This window comes from Sapajus apella, unplaced genomic scaffold, assembly GCF_009761245.1.
Source record: "Sapajus apella isolate SASKATOON/1434 unplaced genomic scaffold, GSC_monkey_1.0 scaffold95, whole genome shotgun sequence".
NCBI lineage: Eukaryota > Metazoa > Chordata > Mammalia > Primates > Cebidae > Sapajus > Sapajus apella.
Window position 1 is genome coordinate 3,596,269 of NW_022437035.1, and position 11,602 is coordinate 3,607,870.

Genomic DNA, 11,602 nt, shown 5'->3' on the forward strand with positions numbered 1-11,602 from the left:
CCTGTCCTGACGCACAGAACTTCCTCCTTCCCATCCTCCTCCCGCCCCACGGTGTGTGTTGCGAGGGTCCCCCTGATGTTTAATGCATGAGCTCCGCATCCTCCCAGCAGCCGCAGCAGACAGATTCTCTCAGCATGGGAACGGCCATGAAATCAGATGACTGTACAGGAAGCAGCTCCTCACGCCTCCCCGATGGCTGTGATGCTGCCCTGTTTCAACTCACTTCCAGTTTTGTAATCTCTTTTATTAATGTGCCAGAGGCAGAGAAAAATGCGTTTGTAATTTCTCCTTAATGGCTGGTAGAACTTCTTTTTGCTTCCTTTCTGAGCATTTGTTTGTGGCACGCGCACACACACACACACCCACACACACCCACACACACACCAGGTCAGGAGGAATTGAGTGGGAAGGCAGTAGATGTAAAAGCACAGAGTCTCGGAATATTTAAGGAGGAGAGGATCTGAGTCCAATGGTTGTCACATTGTGTTCCCAGAGCCCCAGTGTCCCTCAAAACAGCATCAGAGAGTGCTGCAGGGTGAGGAGGAAGAGGGAGGGGGCTGCAACCCATCCCCGAACCTTGCTTCAATCAGAACATCTCTGTTCTTACCTGCTTTGTAGATTGTGGTTATGCAGGAAGCTTGTTTGGAATTAAAGGCTTTGCTGCTGCACAAAAAATATGCGACAACCCTCATCCCCTGTACTCTTGGTTTCACAGAAAGGGTAGCCCAGTCTCAGAGAGTCTGTGAGACTTATCCAAAGTCACAAAGTGAGTTAGGGGCTGGAGGGGACTCAGGGACCAGGCCCCCAGCTTTCCAATTCCAAACTTGGTGCTATCACCTGCAAACAGGCTGTGTCAGAATGCCAGGCGTCTTCCCTGAAATGGCTTGATATATGTTTTTCATTTCCCTAACACATAGACCATGGATTCTTCCACTAAGGGAAAAGGCGATGGCGGGGAGGCCTCTTTTTCTTTTCTGTGAAACAAACAGATCGTGAGCACCTAGCATGCAATTGGCACTGAACTGCTGGGGCGTTAGATGCCTATTACTGAATCGAAACTGCCCCAGTAGGTGGGCATGATTGTTTTCTGTGTTTACAGAAGAGGAAGTTGAGGTTGGGCTGGATGAACCACTTCAAAGACGCAGGGTCAGGACAGGTGAAAATGAGATTCAGATGTGGGTTCACCTTACGCTAAAGATCCTCATGGTCTTTAAAAGCCCAAATCATTCAGACGATAATACACGATGGCAGTGATCACAGCTGCTGCCGGATCTGAGTGTTTGAGCCTGGCCCAGGCTGAGTGCTTTCCACGCAGGACTGCCAGGTACAGTTGTGCAGGATGTGTACTGCAGAAGAGCTCCCAACCAAAGAGGCAAATGAGAGCTGAACCCAGTCTTTGGGCTGCTAAGCAGACCATGGCATAAGGCAGTGCCCACCTGGAGCATGAGAAAACTATTCTCTAATTGCTCTGCCGGTAGGGGCTGGCTTTTCCTAATTCCTACAAAGGCATACTGTGCAAGCCGCTGTCCTGTTTGCAGATACGATCTCTCGCCCCCACAGCCTCTGGGCAGCTTTGTTACTATATCCATTTTAAAGATGAGGAAAAAGAGGCGCAGAGGAATTGGATGTCTTGACCAGCATCCTGCAGCTCTTTCAGGGACAGACAGCAATTTGAACTCAAGGTTGCAAACCTCCAAGGCTGGATGAGGTAGGAATTTGTAGCTATATCCACCCACACTCACGAGTTTCACAGGGTTCTAAGGATGAAATCTGGAGATGCAAAGTTTGGGGGTTCCTAGAAGGAGGTATTCTCTGCCCTGAGTAATGGGAATCAAGAGAGATTTCGAGACTGGAAATGACGCCCTAGAGAATCGATCTAGCTGCGCCTTTTCAATTAGTCTGTTTTTGGATCACGTGGTTACATTCTTCCCTGCCACTTTCCTCCTTGAAAGAGACCCCCCAGAGGGAGCAAAAGACCTCCACTGTAGACCTGACCTTCCCTTCCCCATCTCCCCTGCCCCGCACCCTCTGTCTCGGAAAACATTAGAGCTGCAAGAAGAGTCCCCTGGTGATAGACATCGCAGCAAAGCCAATCATCAGGCAGTGTCCCAGAGCCAATTATTCATTCTGAGGGACCCCGAGGTGGTTTGAGGAGTTGACAGATAAAGAGGAAATAATTCGCAATTTGCTGTTTACACATAATCAGTGTGTACCAGGGAAAAAAATAGTTCACAGCTTCCAGCTTCCCACGTTTTATTTTGATCTTCTCCTAAATCAATACGTAAGTGGAAAGGTGGAGGGAGACAAACGTTTTGGGAAAAAGACTTTTGGGTGTGCTTGGCTATAGAAAAGACCCTGTAAACACAAGGGCGTGGCCAAGGAAGGCTGAATGAGAGCCTGTTCCCCACTTCCAAAAAACAGGGAGCAGCCAATGACAGTGAGAGGACTCTTCCTCCATGCCAGGCTCTTACCCTAGCTATTACGGCGCGTCCTCTCGTCCACCCTGAGAGGGAGATTCTGCTGTCAGTTCAATTTCACAGGTGGAGAAATTGAGGCTCCAGGACATAAAGTTTCCTGTCCAAGTACATGTGACCCACACGAGCTGAAACCAGGACTAGCCACCCAAGCCAGGCTGATGTGGAAGTCCAGGGTTTTTTTAGTTTATCGTTTTGCTCTGTGTTGTTTCTTGAGTTTTGATGCTGTCCTTTATTTTGGAACCCTTAAGGAGCTTAAAACATGGCTTGTTCTCTAGAGGAGAGGGTCTTGGGGAGGTATCTCCTCTCCAGTTGTCCTCGGCTGATTGTCAAGATGATAAGTCGCTAATAAAGTAGGTGAGGTCCCTGGGGAGAAAGGGGAGTTGGGCAGGAGACCTCAGGGAGGGGGGCATGGTGGCGGTCACTGGCTGCTGTTCATGGCTTAGGAGGAAGGGTCCACTCAGGGACGTTTCCCAGTTCCGCATTTTTGGAGTTCATTCTGTCTGCTTCTTGTGCTCCTTGAGAAATTGATTATCTCTTGCCAATGTCTACCCTTCTCTCTCACCTCACTTGGACTTATAGCAGTGAAGGTTCCTTCTGAGAACTTCAGGTTGTTCTTCCTCTCCTGTCTGAACATTCTCTCTCCTCTCTGTGGCCTAAGACAATAGATTTTGGAGCCACAGGGACCTCAAAAATGGACCTGGTCTGGCCCCAGAGTCAAGAGAGATAAAGGGCCTGAGCCCCATTTCATAGACAAGGCCATTGAGACCAAGTGCCAGCTGTTGGCCCAAAGTCGGGGAGAGGACTCAGATCCACCCCCAGCCCTCCAGGCCTGGACGACCTGGCTTCTTCAGCGGGGAAGCCTGTCTCTCTCTTTGTTCTCTATCTGCCACTGAGTCTCCCAAGCTTTGTGCAATTTACATCGACACGCACCCACATTTGCATTTAACACACAGACACACGCAGACACAGGACTGCTCCTGGCTTGAACAACAAGGGATGCCAAATGCCGTTCACATCTTTCTGGGGAGGCGCGTATCCATCCCGATTCTGTCTCTGCCAAATGTGCCATACGTAGCAGACGTACATATATTCCGCGTCAATTTCCTTAATCTCCCTCACAGCTGTCCCTTTCCGCGGCCTCTGCTACAGCGTTCCCAAATTACTCGTCTCCTGACTGGTATCACAGCCTGTTCCCTGACTCCTCCAGCCCTTTAAAAACAACAACAGTGGGCCGGGCGCGGTGGCTCAAGCCTGTAATCCCAGCACTTTGGGAGGCCGAGGCGGGTGGATCACAAGGTCAAGAGATCGAGACCATCCTGGTCAACATGGTGAAACCCCGTCTCTACTAAAACTACAAAAAATTAGCTGGGCATGGTGGTGCGTGCCTGTAGTCCCAGCTACTCAGGAGGCTGAGGCAGGAGAATTGCCTGAACCCAGGAGGCGGAGGTTGCGGTGAGCCGAGATCGCGCCATTGCACTCCAGCCTGGCTAACATGAGTGAAACTCCGTCTCAAAAAAAAAACAAAAAAAAACAAAAAACAAAAACAACAGCAGCAAGAACCACCATCACCGCGGCTGCTGTTTACGCGGCCCTTGCTCCGTGCTCAATACAGGGTTACACGGCGGGGTGGCATCTTCCGTTGCTCTTTCAACAGCCCTGGAACAGAAGCGTTACTCGCTCCATTTTGCAGGTGAGAAAAATGAGGCTTCGAGTTTAAGTGCGTTATGCAGGGCTGGGGGTTGAGCTATGGAGCTGTGGTGGACGCTGAGACTCGTGCCAGCAGCTCGTGTCACAGGCTGCTCCCTCGATCATCCCATCCCTCCCAGCTGCTGGTCATGACATGGTGGACAGTCCTCGTTTCAGAGGCCCCAGGAGGCAGCAGCTGAGAAAATGCACCATTTCGACCTCTGATCGGGTCGTTTCTGTCTAGGTGAACTTGGGTAAGTCCTTTAAGCTCCCTGAGCCTGTGTCCACTCTTGTGACATGTGGATCACAGTTGCACCTAGACCCACAATGTTGCCATGGAAACTGATAAGATCATTGCAAAGGAAGCAACTTGCACCATTCTCAGTACCCAATGAACGTTTGATAATTAAAATATTGTGAAATAAAGAGATGATGCGTGTGTGTGTGTGTGTGTGTGTGTGTGCGTGTGAAGGTTCTTCCAGGTGGAGCCCTGCCTTTCTTTCCATCAGTGATGCTCACCACAGCTATCTTGCATCCCAGCCTTTGGCCAGAAGGAGCCCCTTCTGGTCTCCCCAAACTCCCCACACTTCTCACCTCTGTTTATTGGTCCAGATGGGTCCATCCGTCCATCTGCCTTGCAGACCCTGAGTCAGCTTGTCCTCTGTGCCCAGCTCAGAGACTGGTTCCTACTTGGTGTCCTCCCATTTTTTGCCCATGGGAAATCACCTCCCCCTCCTCTGGACATGGCCTTGACTTCCAGTGTCTTTCAGTCCTGATGTCTTACTGTGTGCCATGGTAAAGATTTAGCTACACCTCGAGGACAGGAGCTCACCTTTTTTTTTTTCTTTCTCTTGCCTTTAAATGCCACTAGAGGGGAGAAACCCTGGGTCTCTGAAGGACTGTGTGAAACAAGGCCCCGCCTCCTGCCAGCCCACATAGGACAAGACATGACAGAAAACAAAACTGATGATGCCAAACTCTAGTCTTGGAAGTCAGGCCAGTTTTTACCTCCAGCAAGGACTGAGAAAGCTGAGATTGAGAGAGGCCCAAGGAAGGGTCTTGGGTGACCAAGAAATAAACCTTTGTTGTGTTGAGACATTGAAAACTGGAGATTGTTATAACAGCAAAACTGCCACAATACATCTATCTACCTAATATCTGTCTTTCTTCCTGTCCCTGTAATGTTCCAGAAAAAAAATTGAAGTCATTTACAAACATGTATTTTTAAAAGGAATGAAACAAAATTGGAAAAATGCATGTAGGAACATAAAACAGAGCCAGAAATAACATGCAGAAATGTATTTGATTCAAATCAACACCCCTACTATGTGTGGAGCAAAAATATAGCTCTGAGCTTCCTAGTAGCCAGGGTAAAAAGGGAAACCTGTTTAATTACATACTTCCCAGAGTGTTTGAGATAAATGAAAATGCATTCACAGAATAAATACAATGAAATATGAGATTTTTTCTACCTGACATATGAAATATGAGATTTTTTTTCTACCTGACGTTTTCATGAAAAAGATCATTGAGTAACAGCACAACTCTTTAGTACTGCTGGGGACTTTCTCTTCCTAGCGAACTTTTTTTCATGCCCTATCTTCTTTAAACGCTTGAGAATATGTGTACATATAAGCATATTGATGATGTCAAGGAGCTCTCTTAATGCATCTGACGCGGAGGGACTTGGGTTCTCTGTAGGCCTGAGACACCCTTGAGGGAAGAGATGCTACCATCTTCATTCCTGTATTTTTATAGTTTAGTGTAGAGCTTGTTACACGGTGGAAATACATAGCGAATATTATTACTACTGACGTTAAATATGTGAGTGTGTGCTACGTGTGCCAGGCTAGTCCCCTGGGAACCGTGAACCCTGCACTGGATTTACACGTAGTATGTCTGTGTTTTATGGTGTACTAGCTATATGATACATGCAAGTTGAGTATGTGTGCTATGTATTGAGTGTGTGTTGTATATGTGTGTTGTGTGTGCGTCGTGTGTATTTTGTGCTGTGTTGTGTGTATTGTGTTTGTTGCAGGCACGTCATTGCATGGATTTTGTGTAGGTGGTGTGGGGATATCGTGTGAGCATTGCATGTGTGTTTTGTTTGGGTGTCGCATGGGTGATATGGGTGCTTTGTGTACGTTGTGTGTTTTTGTGGAGGTGATGTGGATGATGTAAGTATTGTTAGTTGTATTGTATTGGAGTGCTGTGGTGTGTTGTGTGTGTGTTGGGAGTGTGTAACCACGTGCATCCCGTCACTCTGTATGCCCTGAGTGTCCCACCTGTTCCCTGAAGGCTCAGGGCACACTCCTTGTGTGTGACTCATGTCATGTGTGTCCCTTTTATAAGTGCGGGGCATGCTTCTTGGACGTCTAAGGGCATATGGGCTTGCACCCTGCCACCCCTCACGCTTCATGCAGAATCTGTGTAAGCACGAGTTAGGCGTGTGCCCCAAAGTCATTGCAGATACATCTAGAAGGTGGTGACTATTGTCTTCAGAGAGCAGCCATTAACACATTCATTAATTAGGATCATGTTGACACTTCTACTGCCGACTAAAAACATCTGTTTGTTTAATCAGAGTCGCCTTAATTCCTTACACTTCTTCTCTCGGTGAGAGAGGATGGGCTTGTTTTCCCCACGTGTGTACACTGGGGTTTTATGAGGTGGGGGCATAGGCTCTGTCAATATTGTCACAGGGTGACAGCTCTTGGGACAGCCTACCGTCTTCCTAAGCTCACAAATGAGCCTCCCTTTCCACGGTGAACAAAGAGTCGTACCTGGGTCAATTTGCCAGTGGCCAGCCCTTGTTTATTGGTGTAGCCTGAATGACACGTTATAGATCAGATGGAAGAACTCTGCCGCAGCGCTGGGTCTAAACACTGCAGGGTGTGCTCGGTACAGGGCAAGGCAGCTGCTTCGTGTCTCTGTGCCTTTAACCTAGGTTTGTACCTTATGCTCCTCAATAAGCAGACAGTAACCCTGGCTGAGTCAGTTTCCCTCTCCCGTGACCTTGGTTTTCTTTCGTGTAAAATGGAACAATAAAAATACAAAATTAAAGATTCAGAGAAAACATATCTACAGGCATCCACATCACAGAACCTGGAACCCAGGGGATGTGTGAGAAATGTCACTTCTATCCTCTCAGCTCACACCCTACATGAATTCACAGGGGACGGGGAAGATGACCGAGGAAAAGACCCAAGGTCAGGGACTGACTCTCATCATGGACCCCGAGTCATCGGTTTCCCATAGGTTACATCCTTGGACGTTCACCCTGTGCACTGCCCCGCTCCTCTGGGCCAGGCTGGGATTACAAATGAGGTCACAAATGAGCTGGGTGCTGGACACACAGGTCCCCAAGGTACAGTTTCCTTGGGAGACTCATCATGTCCCGATGAGAGACACTTTGCTATGCAGGATGAGGGATGAGCTTGAAGACCAAGCAGGATCTCATTGACGAAGGTGGAAAGAAAAAAGCAGAGAGAATCGGGGAGCCGTGGCGAGACTAAGGCTCCCAGGGCTGGGAGCATCAGGGAGAGGTGCAGGGTTTAGGCTGAAAGGGATGAGGGGGTGGACCATGGAGAGGTTTTCCTCTGGAGTATTTTGGTTTGTTTTACTTTGTGGTTGTTTGGCTTCTTGTTTTAGTTGCTAATATATTTGGCTAACTTTTTACAGTAAACATGCTCTTTGAAAACATATATTTTGGGGCAGGTGCAGTGGCTCACGCCTGTAATCCCAGCACTTTGGGAGGCCGAGGGAGGTGAATCACTTGAGGTCAGGAGTTCGAGACCAACCTTGCCAACATGGTGAAATGCCGTCTCTACTAAAAATACAAAACATTAGCCAGGTGTGGTGGCGGATGCGTGTCATCCCAGCTACTCAGGAGGCTGAGGCAGGAGATCCCTGGAATCCAGGAGGCGGAGGTTACAGTGAGCCGAGATCGCACCACTGCACTCCAGCCTGAGTGACAGAATGAGACTCCGACTCAAAAAAAAAGAAAAATTATTTATTTTTCACCATTTAAAAAATTGTGGTTGCATATTTTGTATATGTAACATAGATGTGCAGTTTATAATAGAGTGAGACAATCCTAGTTTCCCTCTTTAAGCATACGTAGTGCCTAGGATGGCTGCTTCTCTTTTGTACAATGGGAACCAAACTTTCTCAAAGAGTGGTAAGAGGATTTGATGGGAAGACGGGCAGACAGAGCCTTCCTGAGTGCCTGATGCACAGTCAGACTCCAAGACCCAGGAATTATTAGTGGGGATTGGCACAATTCAATGGTTAAAGGCACTGACTCTGGACTCAGGCTGGCCGGCTGTGTGACTTTAGTCCAGTTACTTCACCTCTCTGAGCCTCCGTTTTTCTCATAGAATTGTGAACCTTAGAATAAGATAATATGAAGAATGGGGAGGGATGCCATTTGGATATGCAACAAATGATATTTTATTTTCAAATCATCATGATTCCTTTCTGCTAATTCTGTACTTAACAAAGCCTGTTACCCCGATTAAGATTTACTTTTGTTTTTCAGTTTTGGCCCAGGTGGTGCTGCCTCAGGTCTCTTCCACAGGACGATGCATTCTAGCAGATCCAGTTAGCGCCTGCAAATGATGGTGATGGTGGTGTTAGAATCTTTGTGATGATTTTATTGTTTCTCATAGCAAAGTCAGTCTCTAAGGTAAGAGGAAGGACTGACTGTATTTCATGCATCTTTAAAAAAATTTATTTATTATACTTTAAGTTCTGGGGTACATGTGCAGATCGTGCAGTTTTGTTACATAGGTATACGTGTGCCATGGTGGTGGTTTGCTGCATCCATCGCCCGGTCATCAACATTAGGTATTTCTCCTAATGCTATCCCTCCCCAATTTCCCCACCCCCTGCTATTCCTCCCCTAGCCGCCCCACCCCGCGACAGGCCCCAGTGTGTGACATTCCCCTCCCTGCGTCCGTGTGTTCTCACTGTTGAACACCCACTTATGAGTGAGAACATGCGGTGTTTGGTTTTCTGTTCTTGTGTTAGTTTGCTGATGGTTTCCGTTTAACTAGACAGTCTTATTTCATCCTCACGGCAGCTCTTTGAGGACGGAACCATATCTGTTTTCCAGGTGAGGAAACTGAGTTTCAAAAACCTTAGGCAATTTTCCCAAGATCACACAGCTGGTAGATAGCTCAGTCAGGAGCGGGACTTTGGATCTAACTTCGATGTTTATGCACTTTTCTCTATATCAGCTCATTTGTTAGATGGGTGGACCTAAAAACGCTAATGGAAACCTCATTCGACATAGTTTAAGCAAAAGGAAAATTTATGGGTTCTCGTACGTAAAGTCTGACTTGGATTCGTGACTGGCTGAATGACTCTAACGATTTCCTTAGACTTGGTCAGTGTCTTTCCACCTCTATCTGGATTTTGTTTCCTGGTGCGTGGGCCTCATTCTTATCCTCACGATGACACGACGGCCCCCAGCAGCTTCAGGCTCCAGTCCTCCAAGCTGGTGACCCCTACTTAGAGAGGAGCAGCCCCAGCGAAAGTCCCAGAATCAGCCCCAATTGGCCTGACTTGGGTCACGTGTGCATTGATAAGCCAGTCAGTGAGAATGGATGGGATGCTCTTCTTGGCCAGATCCGATCCATGTGGCCGCCTCCGGATTGTGGAGGTCACATTCCTTCCATGCCAAACCAGAAGACCCTGATTTGGGGATTTTCCCAGTGGGAACTCTGGGTGCTTAACTTAAAGACTTGGCTTCTGGGAAGAGAATAGGAATGGGCGTCCATTCCAGCCAGCTTTGGATTACACAGAAAGGTATCAGAGAGGTCTTAAAAGGAACTTCAGCGAGTCTAAAAATGGCAGCATTTATCCCCGTACCAGCCTCCAGGCAGGGGGATGGACCACGTGACTTCACTGAAGTCCCTTCCCAGCCAGCCTTTTGGGACAGCTCCAACCAGGACTTATTGTTCTGGCAAATCCCCCAAAGCTCTGGGAACCGAAAAGCGCAGGAAAATGCAGGACCATCTGCCAGGTCCTTGCCTTTCTTCTTCTTCTTCTTCTTTTAATTATGAAATGTCTATTGCTGGACTATTGATCTCCTGTTTGTACGAGCAGCTGGGGTGATATATGGTGCGCTAGTCCACTCCTTTAATTCTGCAGCGCGATTGAATACTGCCTTGGATGAAGCGCCTGTTACTCATGCGTTTGAGAAGTGAAATCGCTTGTAGCACTGAGCGAGGGCTTTTAAAGGAGGATGGGCAGTCCTAGGGTGAGAGGAGGGTGCCTCTTTGGGTCTCCCTACGGAGAAGGGCAGACCCTTATCTTGGGTCAGAGGGACAAATTGTCCCTGTTGAAACCTTCTATCCCTGCGTTGGCCTCCAGTCCGTCTTTCACTCAAAAATGCACCAGCTCCTGTTCTTGGCAACGTGCCAGAAATTCCACCATGAGGCCATTCCTTGGGTTTAAGAAGCTACCCATAAAAGGCCCTGCTAACATGAATATGAATTCCAAAACTACTGTTACAACCACACTAGTCACCATTTGTTGAGCAATTATCTTTTTCTTTCTTTCTTTTTTTCATTTACACATAAAGAAGCAAATGTAGAGAAGCCAAGTATTTAACAGATTATAGGTGCTAGGCTTGGAGCCCACGTGGACAAACTCTGGCCTCTGAGTTTTTTTGTTAACACATGAACCTCTTAACACAGAATTTTAGGGGACTGGGAGGAAGGAGCAGGACAGCTAACAATTGTTTCAAGGCTGGGGATGTAATAGAAAAATTTTAATTTGCTAAATTGATTGCTTTAACTCCCTGTGCCTCAATTTTCTCATTGGAAACACAGAAAAACTCATAGTATGTGCCTCATGGGATTATTGCAGGGATTTAAGATGACGATCCTTGTAAAGCCCTTAGCAATTAGCAAAGACCCAATAAACATTAGTGGTTCTTGATATAACTATACATATTAGCCTCTCCAGGGGTCTGTTTCCCTGTGTTTCATACTGTAGGCATTCTTTAAGTGCTTATGGAATTAATTCATTTGTTCTGTCCTCTCTGACAAAAATCTTGAACTAGGCCATTAGGGATACTTTGGTCCATGCCTTGCTTTCATTCCTATGTTAATTACAGCCACTCCAAAATAATGATGATGAGGATGGTGAGGATATGATGATGGTGATGAGGATGGTGACAGCCATACCATCATTCCCTAAGCAAAGCCTTAGATTCTGGGTTCTGCGAAGGGGGTTAGATGAATCAGAATTGCTGAAGCCCTGGTGGGGTGGGGCAAGCACAAGAAGGGGGAGGATCCTGCCTTTTACTGAACCTCGAAATCCAAGCCACATCTGTGAGGAGATCTCTGCCCATGTGTCCACTTCTCCTTACCTCACTACTCCCAGGGACAAATGCCCATGCAAATCAGATGACAGGCATGTCTCAGGCC